Here is a 12,297-nt window from a genome sequence, read left to right as displayed (position 1 = left end):
TCATGACATCGTGCCAACCAGAAAAAATTGACCCACTTATTTCTACGTTCTATTTCTGGTTGGAGAGCTTTCATCCATCTACATCTACACAGCACAGTACAGACCCTTCAGCCCATGATGTTCTGCCAACCTTTTAGCCTACTCCAAGATCAATCCAATCTTTCCCACCTGCAGAGCCCTCCAGGTAGGTAGCAGTTGGCCCAACACTATTACAGCTTGGGGAGTCAGAATCTGGAGTTCAACTCCAACAGACCCACACTCAACAATTCAGATAACATCTGTCCATTTGCTAAGGAATTGCAAGTGAATGTCAGAATCATGTTTAATATCACTGGCATATGTTGTGAAGTTTACTGTTTTGTGGCAGCAATATATAATAATAAAAAACATGACGATGTGGAGGGATGGGTTAAAAAATTTGCTGATGACACAAAGGTTGGGGGTGTTGTGGATAGTGTGGAGGCTGTCAGAGGTTACAGTGGGACATTGATAGGATGCAAAACTGGGCTGAGAAGTGGCAGGTGGAGTTCAACCCAGATAAGTGTGAGGTGGTTCATTTTGGTAGGTCAAATATGATAGCAGAATATAGTTAATGGTAAGACTCTTGGCAGTGTGGAGGATCAGAGGGATCTTGGGGTCTGAGTCCATAGGACACTCAAAGCTGCTGCGCAGGTTGAAGGTTAAGAAGGTATATGGTGTATTGGCCTTTATCAACTGTGAGATTGAGTTCAAGAGCCGAGAGATAATATTATAGCAATATAGGACCCTGGTCAGACTCTACTTGGAGTACTGTGCTCATTTCTGGTCACCTCACTACAGGAAGGATGTAGAAACTATAGAATTGGTGCAGAGGAGATTTACAAGGATGTTGCCTGGATTGGAGAGCATGCCTTAGGAGAATAGGTTGAGTGAACTTAGCCTTTTCTCCTTGGAGTAACGGAGAATGAGAGGGGACCTGATAGAGGTGTATAAGATGATGAGAGGCATTGATCGTGTGGATAGTTAGAGGCTTTTTCCCAGGACTGAAATGGCTAACATGAGAGGGCACAGTTTTAAGGCGCTTGGAAGTAGGTACAGAGGAGATGTCAGGGGTAAGTTTTTTACGCAGAGAGTGGTGAGAGCGTGGAATGGGCTGCCGGCAGCGGTGTTGGAGGTGGATATGATAGGGTCTGTTAAGAGACTCCTGGATAGGTACATGGAGCTCAGAAAAATATAGGGCTATGGGTAACCCTAGGTAATTTCTAAAGTAAGTACATTTTTGGCACAGCATTGTGGGCTGAAGGGCCTGTATTGTGCTGTAGGTTTTCTCTGTTCCTGTGTTTCTAAATTACAATGATATATATAATAAGTAGTGCAAAAGAGAAACAAATAATATTGAGGAAGTGTTCATTGGTTCATTCAGAAATCTGATGGCTGAGGGGAGGAAGCTGTTCCTGAAACACTGAGTGAAACATTCAGGCTCCTGTACCTCCTTCCCGATGAAAGCAACGAGAAGAGGGTATATCCTGGGTATGGGGTCCTTAATGATGGATGCTGTCTTTTTGAGGCATTGCCTTTAGAAGGTGTCCTCAATGTAGGAAAGACATGATGGAGCCAGCTGAGTTTCCAACTTGCTGCAGTTTTTTCTGATCCTGTGCAGTGATCCCTCCCATACCAGACAGAGAAACAACCAGTTGGGATGCTCTCCATGGTACATCTGTCGAACTTTGCAAGGGTCTTTGACGACATACCAAGTCTCCTCAAATGTCATAGTCTACAGCACAGAAACATGCCTTTCTTCCCCTCTGCCATCTGATTGATTTCTGAATAATCCATTAACAATACTTCATTAACAAACAAAAGAAAGCCTGCAGAAGCTGGAAATCCAAGCAACACACACAAAATACTGGACGAACTCAGCAGGCCAGCCAGCCTCTATAGAAAAAAGTACAGCCGACACTTTGGGCCGAGACCCTTCATCAGGCTACTTTATTTTTGCCTTGTTTTGGCACTAACTATTTATTTTGTAATTTGTAGTAATCTTATGTCTTTGTTCTATACTGCATCCACAAAACAATAAATTTTGCATCAACACACACAAAATGCTGCAGGACCTCAGCAGGTCAGGCTACGGAAGGGAATAAAAAGTCAATCTTTCAGGCCAAGAACCCTTATAAGGGGGAAGATGCCAGAATCAGAAGGTTGAGGGAAGTGGAGGAGGACAAGCTGGAAGGTGTTAGGTGGAGCTAGGTGAGTGGGGAAGGGGGGATGAACTGAGAAGCTGGAAGGTGATGTCAAAAGGATGAAATGCTGGAGAAAAGGAATCGAATAGGACAGGGAAGTGGACCGTGGGAGAAAGGGAATGACTGATACTGGTGGAGGTGATAGGCAGATGATGGGTAGGGATAAGAGGCCAGAGTGGGGAAATGAAGAAAAGGGAAGTTGGAGAAATCGACATGCAGGTTGAAGGCTACTTAACGGAATATGAGGCGCTGCTCCTCCAACTTGAGAGAGGCCTCACCATGACAGAATACTGGCAGCTCGTTGCACAGAAAACCAAGATATGAAGGTGCAACAGGAAGCATAGCCACTAGCAAACACTGCCAGGCACAGGAATAGATCAGTGGGAACCCAAAGACCTTCTCCCAGGCTGAGAAGGTGGTCATACAAGGTGGTAGACTTTTAAGGTGCTTGGAGGAAAGTTTAGGGGGATGTCAGAGATAGGTTTGTTTTACATAGAGAGTGTTGGTTGTTATGTGGAACGTGCTGCCATAGTTGGTGATAGAGTTATTAAGGACATTTAAGAATCTCTTGGACAGGCACATAGATGAAAGGAAAAATGGAAGGTTATGGGGAAGGGAAAGGTTAGAGAGGTCTGAGCATAGGCTAAAGAGACAGCACAATATTGCAGACCGAAGGGCCTGGACTATGCTGTAAACATATCAATAAGACTGAAAGAGAAAATTTACATGATGTTGCCAGGAATTGAGCACCTGAGTTCGAGGGAAAAGCTGAATAGGTTAGGATTTTATTCCCTGAATGTAGGAGAATGAGGGGAGATTAAATAGAGGTACTGTATATAAAATTATGAGGGGTATAGATAGGGTAAGTGCTTTTTTTCCTCTGAGGTGATACTAGACCTAGAGGCCATGGGTTAAAGGTGAAAGGTGAAATATTTAAGGGGAAGGGGAAGGAGGAACATCTTCACTCAGAGGATGGAACAAGCTGCCAGCTGAAGTGGCAGATGTGGGTTTGATTTCAACGTTTAAGAGAAGCTTGGATACGTACATGGATAAGAGGGAGATGGAGGGCGATGGTCCAGGAGTGGGCCTCTGGGATTAGACAGAATAATGGTTCAGTATGGACTAAATGGGCCAAAGGGCCTGTTTCTGTGCTGGAATGCTCTTTGACTCTATAACTATTCTAGCTACAGCTCTGGACACTTCTCACCTCAGTTAATTGTTCTGAAGATAATCACTAACTTCATTTTAAATGGAGCGAAGCCTTCCAAACAGACAATCACACCACAGCTCCTCAAAGCTTGTTTAATTAAGCTGATAGACCAATGGACACAAAAATGGAACAGCAAATGGCCTCTACTGGAAAAGGTTCAGCAGAACTGTCAGCAGTCTCCACATTTCACTACGAAATGTTCTATAATGAAGTTGTGCACCAGTGATTCCCTAATGACAAAGTTCAAAACGTCCAAAGTGAATTTAATATCAAAATACATATATGTCACCATAAACATCCGGGGATGTGTTGGGAGCAGCCACATGTGCCACTATGCCTCTGATGCCAACACAGCATGCCCACAACTTAGTCACCCCAACCCGTGCATCTTTGGACTGTGGGAGGAGCTGGAGCACCCGGACAACACCCATTAGAACATGGTAACTCTTCGCAGACAGCGGTGGAACTGAACCCGTTTTTCTGCCGCTGTAATCGCGTTACTCAACCACCACCACCACACTTCCGTGCCACCTGAAATTAACATCCCGGGGATTACCAATGAGCAGACATTCAACTGGACTGTCACGCACATATCATGTCCACAAGAGCAGGGCAAAGGCTTGCTTTCCCGTAGTGAGTGGCACGCCAATCTACAGAAAAGAGGTTGGGATTGGGATGCTATACCCTCCACTTGCCGGAATGATTATTTACTCAGAGGTATACCTGTACAGCACAATGAGCCCGCACTGCCCAATTACACCCTAATAGGCATCCATTAGTCTCATCAGACCATGGATTTGCGCCTTGGAGGCAAGGTTGTATGGAAGACCAGCAGTTGCCCAGGCTGCAAGTCTCCCCTTTCCATGCCACCAATGTTGTCCAAGGGAAGGGCACTAGGGCCGATACAGCTTGGCACCGGTGTCGTCGCAGAGCAGTGTGTGGTTAAGTGCCTTGCTCAAGGACACAACACGCTGCCTCAGACAAGGCTCAAACTAGCGACCTTTAGATCACTAGGCGAACGCCTTAACCACTTGGCCACGCACCAACACAATTACACCCTACGTGACTAATAACTGACTAGCCCGTAAGTCCTTGAAATGTGGGAGGAAAGCAGAGTGCCTGGAGGAATCCTACGCAATCACAGGGAGAACATACCAACTCCTCACATACATTGAATCCAGGTTGCTGGCACGGTGATAGCATTGTGGTAGCTGTTATGTTACTGTAGAGGGAGGAGACAGCCATCACCCACACACAGCTGTGATAATTTCATCAGTTCTACCTGTGATGATTAAGGGGAGGACATTGGCCAGGACCCTGCGATTGCTCCCTGCTCACCGCAAATTAGAATCCTGGATCCTTCTTGTCCATCGGAAACTAGATAGGGACACAGCTTAATGTTATTTTTTGAGAGGTTTATTTTGTTTAGAGATGCAGAATGGTAACGAGCACCGAATTACACCTATGTGACCAATTAACCTACTGACCAGTTCGCCTTCTGAGTGTGGCAGGAAACCCATGTGGTCACGGGGAGAGTGTACAAACTCCTGACGGGCAGCGCTGGGAATTGAACCCACGCTGCAGACATTATAGTAGCATTACACTACCATGTCCACCCATAAGTTACAGTGGTGACCTGTCTACAAAATGTACTGTCCTGTCCTTGTCCTCAAGGGCAGGATCAGAATCAGGTGTAATATCACTGGCATATGTCGTGAAATGTGTTGTTATGTGGCAGCCGTACATTACTTTGCAATACATAGTAATAAAAAACTGTAAATTACAATAAGAAATATATATATACATACATTTTAAATTATTTAAGTAGTGCAAAATGAGGACAGGAGAAAGAAAAAAAAGTGAGCCAGTGTTCATGGGTTCAATGTCCATTCAGGAATCTGATAGCAGAGTAGAAGAACACACATCAAAGTTGCTGGTGAACGCAGCAGGCCAGGCAGCATCTCTAGGAAGAGGTACAGTTGATGTTTTGGGCCGAGACCCTTCGTCGACTGTACCCCTTCCTAGAGATGCTGCCTGGCCTGCTGCGTTCACCAGCAACTTTGATGTGTGTTGCCTGAATTTCCAGCATCTGTAGATTTCCTCGTGTTTGCAGAGGAGAAGAAGCTGTTCCTGAAGAGGTGAGAGTGTATCTTCAAACTCCTGTACCTCCTCCTTGATGGTAGCAATGAGAAGAGGGCATGTCCTGGGTGATAGCTGTCCTTAATGACAGATGTTGCCTTTTAACCAACACCTCCTAAAGCCACTATTTCCACCACTAATAAGCAAGAGGGCCATGGATGCACATGGCCACCATCTCCTGCAGATTGCCTTCCAAGTTGGAATGGCTAGCACGTTAGTGCAACGCTTTATGGTGTCAGTGATCGGAGCTCAATTCCTTCTGTGTCTGTGAGGAGTTTGTTTGTTCTTCCCATGACCATGTGGGTTTCCTCCAGGTGCTCTGACACCTTCCAATGACGTACAGGTTAGGGGTAGTAAGTTGTGGGCATGTTACATTGGAGCCGGAATCATGGAGATATCTGTGGACTTCCACAGCACATCTCATTCTGTGTTGGTCATTAACGCAAACAATGCGTTTCACTGCATGTCTCGATATTTCGAAGCGCATGTGACAAATAAAGCTGACCCTTCTTTAACCTTTAAAGTCACACAGCATCCGGACCCGACCTTCACTCTCACTGAGTATGAACCCTGGAACTCCCTTCCACAGGAGCACCTCCACCAGAAGGACTCTGCAAGACCATAGGATAGGAGCAGAATGCGGCCATTCAGCCCATCGTCTGCTCCGTCATTCCAGCATGGCTGATTTATTACCCCTCTCAATCTCAGTCTCCTGCCTTCTCCCCATAAATGTTGACTCCCTGATTAATCAAGAACCTATCAAACTCAGCTTTAAATGTACCGATTGACTTGGCCTCCACAGCTGTCGCTGCCCATTCCTCAGGTTTACTACCCTCTGGCTAAAGAAATTCCTCCTCATCCCTGTTCTAAATTAAGTTGAAGGACGCTCACCACCACCCTCACGAGGGAAAATCGAGTTGGGAAAACCAACTTCTTTCAAGTGTTCTTGAATAGTCCTGGGGCGTTGGTCTTCATTTCACAGAACTTCAGGAGAAGCTATGGCCTAGAAATGACCACTGGACACAGGAGTAGTGGAACATTACACACTTCTATAAAGCCAGCTGACTATAATTGAAAGAATAAAGCTGACCCAGTTTATTTAAAATAGGTTAACTCTGTGCTAAATTAGATATTTGGAAAGATGTTGCACGATGCAGTGAGTATTTCATAGAATCGCTCAGTACAGAAGGAAGCCGCTCGGCCCATCTGGCCCATGCCAGCTCTGTGAATGGCTCTCCAGTCAGTCCCTGGACTTGTTTCCATCCCTTCTTTTCTTTTCAAGTGATCAGTTGCCATTCGACCAGCTTCACTCGTCCCGATCACAGCTTTGGTCACAATTGTTTCACTGAAACAGCACAGAGAAAATTTACAAGGTTGTTGTCAGGACTTGAGGACCTGACTGATAGGAAAAGGTTGAAGAGGTTAGGATTATTCCCTGGAGCGAAGGAGAATGAGGGGAGATTTGATGGAGGCATACAAAATTATGAGGGGTATAGTTAGGGTCAACGTAAGCAAGCTTTTCCCACTGAGATTGCATGAGACGAGAACTGGAGATCATGGGTTAAGGGTAAAAGTTTCAGGGGAACCTGAGGGAGAATTTCATCACACAGAGGATGGTGTGAGCGTGGAACGAGCTGCCAGTGGAAGTGGTAGATGCAGGTTCAATGTCAACATTTGAGAGAAATTTGGATAGATACATGGATGGGAGGGGTATGGGGAAGCTATGAGCTGGGCACAGATTGATTGGACTAGGCAGATTAACAACTTGGCATGGACTAGATGGGCTGAATGGCCTGTTTCTGTGCTGTAGCACTCAGTGACTCTATAACTCTATGGTGTTCCAGCATTTTCTCTAAATTGCATGAGAAGGGTCCACATGGCAAATCCAGATGTCACAACGTGCTGGTAAGTTTCGATCACGTCGAACAGCCTCTGGGCTCTGTGGCCTGGTGTAAAATGTGTGCTGGAGAGTTTCAGCCTGGATCTCATCTCCCCCCAGTGGAAAAGATTCCCCACAGTCAATAAGGCATCCCTCTGGTTAGACTCACCGACCAGCAGAAGGTGGTATTTCAAAGCTCTGAGCAAATTTATTATCAAAGTATATACATGTCACCGTATATAGCCCTGAGAGTCATTTTCTGGTGGACATTCATAGTAAAGAGAAAGAAACACTATTTTCAACTAAGACCATAAACCACAGGAGCAGATTTGGGCCATTCGGCCCATTGAGTCTGCACTGCCATTCCATCAGGGCTAAGTTATTATCCCTCACAACTTCATTTTCCTGTAGCCTTTAACACTCTTACTAATCATGAACCTACCAACCTCCACTTTAAATCTACTGAATGCTTGGCCTCCAAATTCCACAGATTTATCACGGTCTGGTAAAAAAAATTCCTCTTCATCTTTGCTCTAAAGGGACATCCTTCTGTTCTGAGGCTGTGCCCTCTGATCCCAGACTCTCCCACTATGGAAAACATCCTCTCCAGGTCAACCCTATCTAGGCCTTTGAATATTCGATAGACTTCAATGAGATCCCCTTCATTCTTCCAAGCTGGAGTGACTACAGAGTCAGAGCAATCAAATGCTCCTGACGTTGATCAGCTCTTCAAAATCAAAGTAAGTTTATTATCAAAGTACATACATGTTATCATTTACTACTTTGAGATCCATCTTCTTGCAGATATTTACAGGAAAATAAATAAAGGATTTACAACAAATTGTACATAAAAAGATTGACAAACAACCAATGTGCAAACACAAACAAGAGAAAATCTGCAGATGCTGGAAATCAAAGTAACACACATCCCTTTTCCCTCCTTCACCTTATCTCCTTGCCTGCCCATTGTCTCCCGCTTGTGCTCCTCCCCGCTTTTCTTCAGATTCCCCCTTCTCCAGACCTGTATCTCTTTCACCAATCAACTTCCCAGCTCTATACTTCACCCTTCCCCTCACCTTTTAACTCCACTCGTCTTTTTTTATCTCCAGTCCTGCCAAAGGGTCTCGGTCCAAAATATTGACTGTACTCTTTTCCATAGAAGCTACCTGGCCTGCTGGGTTCCTTCAGCATTTTGTGTGTGTTGCTTGGATTTCCAGCATCTGCAGGTTTTCTCCTGTTTGTGATTGAACACACAAAATGCTGGAGGAAGTTTTCAGGCTAGGCAGCATCTAAGGAGAACAGTGAACAATCGATGTTACAGGCTGAGGGGCGGGGGGGTCGACGTTTCGGGCTGAGACCCTTCATAGTCATAGTCATACTTTATTGATCCCAAGGGAAATTGGTTTTCGTTACAGTTGCACCATAAATAATTAAATAGTAATAAAACCATAAATAATTAAATAGTAATATGTAAATTATGCCAGCAAATAAGTCCAGGACCAGCCTATTGGCTCAGGGAGTCTGACCCTCCAAGGGAGGAGTTGTAAAGTTTGATGGCCACAGGCAGGAATGACTTCCAATGACGCTCTGTGTTGCATCTCGGTGGAATGAGTCTCTGGCTGAACGTACTCCTGTGCCCAAACAGTACATTATGTAGTGGATTGGGAGGCGTTGTCCAAGATGGCATGCAACTTAGACAGCATCCTCTTTTCTGACACCACCGTCAGAGAGTCCAGTTCCATCCCCACAACATCACTAGCCTTACGAATGAGTTTGTTGATCCTGTTGGTGTCTACTACCCTCAGCCTGCTGCCCCAGCACACAACAGCAAACATGATAGCACTGGCCACCACAGACTCGTAGAATATCCTCAGCATCGTCCGACAGATGTTAAAGGACCTCAGTCTCCTCAGGAAATAGAGACGGCTCTGACCCTTCTTGTAGACAGCCTCAGTGTTCTTTGACCAGTCCAGTTTATTGTCAATTCGTATCCCCAGGTATTTGTAATCCTCCGCCATGTCCACACTGACCCTCTGGATGGAAAGAGGGGTCACTGGTGCCTTAGCCCTCCTCAAGTCTACCACCAGGTCATCAGTCCTGAAGAAGATTCTTGGCCCAAAACATTGATTGTTTACTCTTTTTCATAGATGCTGCCTGGCCTGCTGAGTTCCTTCAGCATTTTGTGTGTGTAACCAATGTGCTAAAGAAGACAAGTGGTCCAAACAAGAAAAAGATAATACTGAGAACACAAGCTGTAAACAGTCCTTGGCAATGAGTCTGTAAGTTGAGTTGAGGTGAGTGAAGTTCTCCACACTAGTTCAGGAGCCTGATGGCTGTAGGGTAATAACTCTTCCTGAACCTAAAGCGCCTGCACCCGAGCATGGCCTGGATGGTGTGGTTCCTTGATGATGAAAACTGCTTTCTAATGTCACCGCTCCTTGTAAATATGCTCAATGGTGGAGATGTCTTTTCCTGTGATGGACTGTGTCGTATCCATCACTTTCTGCAGACTTCTCCATCTCTCAGCTATTTCACTCCAAGTTCCACTCAAACTTTTACCAGATTCTGTTCAGCTCAGGGATTTGACACAAGATCAAGGAACTGAAATTCTCTCTCCTTCTCCTTCAGAAGAGCTCTCAAGATTCAAGATTGTTTAATGTCACTTCTAGTACACATGTGTACAGGATAACGAGATAATTGTTATTCCGGATCGGATCAGATGCAGCACAAAAAAACACAATAGGTAAAGAACACAATAATAACAAAAACAGAATAAAATAAATATTTATTTATATTCTGGTTGGTTAATCGATCATTGTAAGTTGCCCTGTGTGGTTAAATTGGGAGCTGCTGGACAGCACAGCTCGAAGGGCTGTAAGGGCCTGTGCTGCACTGTATCTCAGTAAAAAATGGAAACACAGTAAATATAAATACATAAGATAGGTTATATTCATAGATTGATTGTCTGTTCGTAAGGTGACTCTAGACCCAGGAGTGTGTACATAAGGTGACAGATAGAAATGATGGTGAGGAGTGTGGAGGGGTGGGTTAGTGGTTGGAGGTGTTGATTAGCTCTACTGCTTGGGGAAAGTAACTGTTTTTGATTCAGGTGTTCCCGAAGGGAGTGGGACAAAGTCCATGAAGAGGGTGGGTGGGATCCTTCATGATGTTACTGGCCCTTTTCCAGCACCTTTCTGTGTCTATGTCCTTGATGGTGGGTAGGCTGGGCTAAAGTTCCGGCATTTAGTTCTGAAAGTGCAGAGCTCTTTGGTGCAGGGATAACAGCGGCTGATTTGACGTACAGCAGCCCGAATGAGTGAAATGTTGAGGATGTTTGTGTAACATGTTTGGAATAAATGGGCCAACATCTGCATCACTGTAATGGAAAGAAGGAGTTTCATTTCATATTCATTGGTGCATACATATCACTTTTGATAAAATGATCAAACACATGTTGGAAATGACGGCTGTTCTGTTGCAATACAAGGATGGCAAAAATGTGGAAACTCTTCCTTCAAAGGCAAGAGATAAGGCATACGAAATATCAGCAGAATTAGGCCATTCGGTCCATCTACTCTGATCTGCTATTCCATCATGGCTGATTTGCCATCCCTGTCAACCCCATTCTCGTGCCTTCTCCCCGTTACCTTTGACAACCCGAACTATCAACCTTCCACTTAAATACACCCAGTGATGTGACCTCCACAGCCGCCCATGGCAATAAGTTCCACAGATTCACCACACTCTGGACACAAAAATTCCTCCTCATTTCTCCTATGGTCCATTCTCCTCTCCGATCAGATTCCTTCTTCTCCAGCCCTTCACTTTTTCTGCCTAGCACCTCCCAGCTTCTCAGTTTATCCCCTCTTCCCCACACACCCACATCCACCCTTGCCTGGTCACCTATCACCTTCAGCTTGAGCTGCTTCCCCTACACCACCTAATTCTGGCTTCTGTTCCCCTCCTTTCCATCTTGCTGAAGGGTCTTGGCCTGAAACATCAACTGTTTATTCACCTCCATGGATGCTGCCCCACCTTCTGAGTTCCCCAGCAGTTTCTGTGTGTGTTACTATGGCAACAGATACCTACTTTGATAATAAATTTACTTTGAACTTTGAGAGCTCCAGTCATAGGAAAGGTTTAGAGCAGGATCCACAGACCCCTCGGTTAATGGCAGGGCTCCAGGTTGGGACCCTCTGGTTTAGAGGCTTCTGGAACAAATACAGGCATTCGGGACAGGCCCAGGGCTGTGACTAGTTCAGCACAGATGTGTTGGGCCATTAGACCTGTCTCCATAGTCTATGACTACAAATGCTCTCTTTACCCCAGACCCTCTCTCTCAGCTGAACTTTAGTTTGCTATTTGAGTGACGTGCCCTGGCCACTGTCCACATGAGTATATTATTACACAGCCCGTGACTCCTATTCAAAACCCACAACACGCTGGAGGAACTCAGCAGGTTGGGCAGCGTCCATGGAAGTAATCAGTCAACGTTTCGGGCCGGAACCCTTCATCAGAACCCTGGCATCTGCAGAGTATTTTGTGTCTGTGACTCCTATTGCCATTTAGCCAACTGTCTGGCAGAAGGTACCACAGTGTAAGAACAAGGACTGTCAGGCTGGGTAACAGCTTCTTCCCCCAGGCCGTGTGACCTCTGAACATATTGCTACCACCCGGTGAGCACTATTCATGACAGCGATTAACATTATACTATTGTACATTTAATGATATGTCGTATATGCACTTTAAGTCAATTGTACATCTACAGAATATATTTTTATTATCTGCTAATATTATCTATTTATTTGTTTGTTCACTTGTTTGTTTGCTTATTAAGATACAGTGTG

At 45.1% G+C, this 12,297-nt stretch overlaps 1 protein-coding gene across 3 annotated transcripts in view; it reads right to left on the bottom strand.

Annotated features, from left to right (window-relative positions):
* fgf13a (fibroblast growth factor 13a) overlaps positions 1-12,297 on the bottom strand; it is a 471,224-nt gene that overhangs the window by 306,473 nt on the left and 152,454 nt on the right. The window lies entirely within an intron of this gene.

The sequence above is a fragment of the Mobula birostris genome, chromosome 10 (genome assembly GCF_030028105.1).
Source record: "Mobula birostris isolate sMobBir1 chromosome 10, sMobBir1.hap1, whole genome shotgun sequence".
Classification (NCBI taxonomy): Eukaryota; Metazoa; Chordata; class Chondrichthyes; order Myliobatiformes; family Myliobatidae; genus Mobula; species Mobula birostris.
Note: the sequence above shows the minus strand (reverse complement) of the source record. Positions and strands in the feature narration are given on the sequence as shown.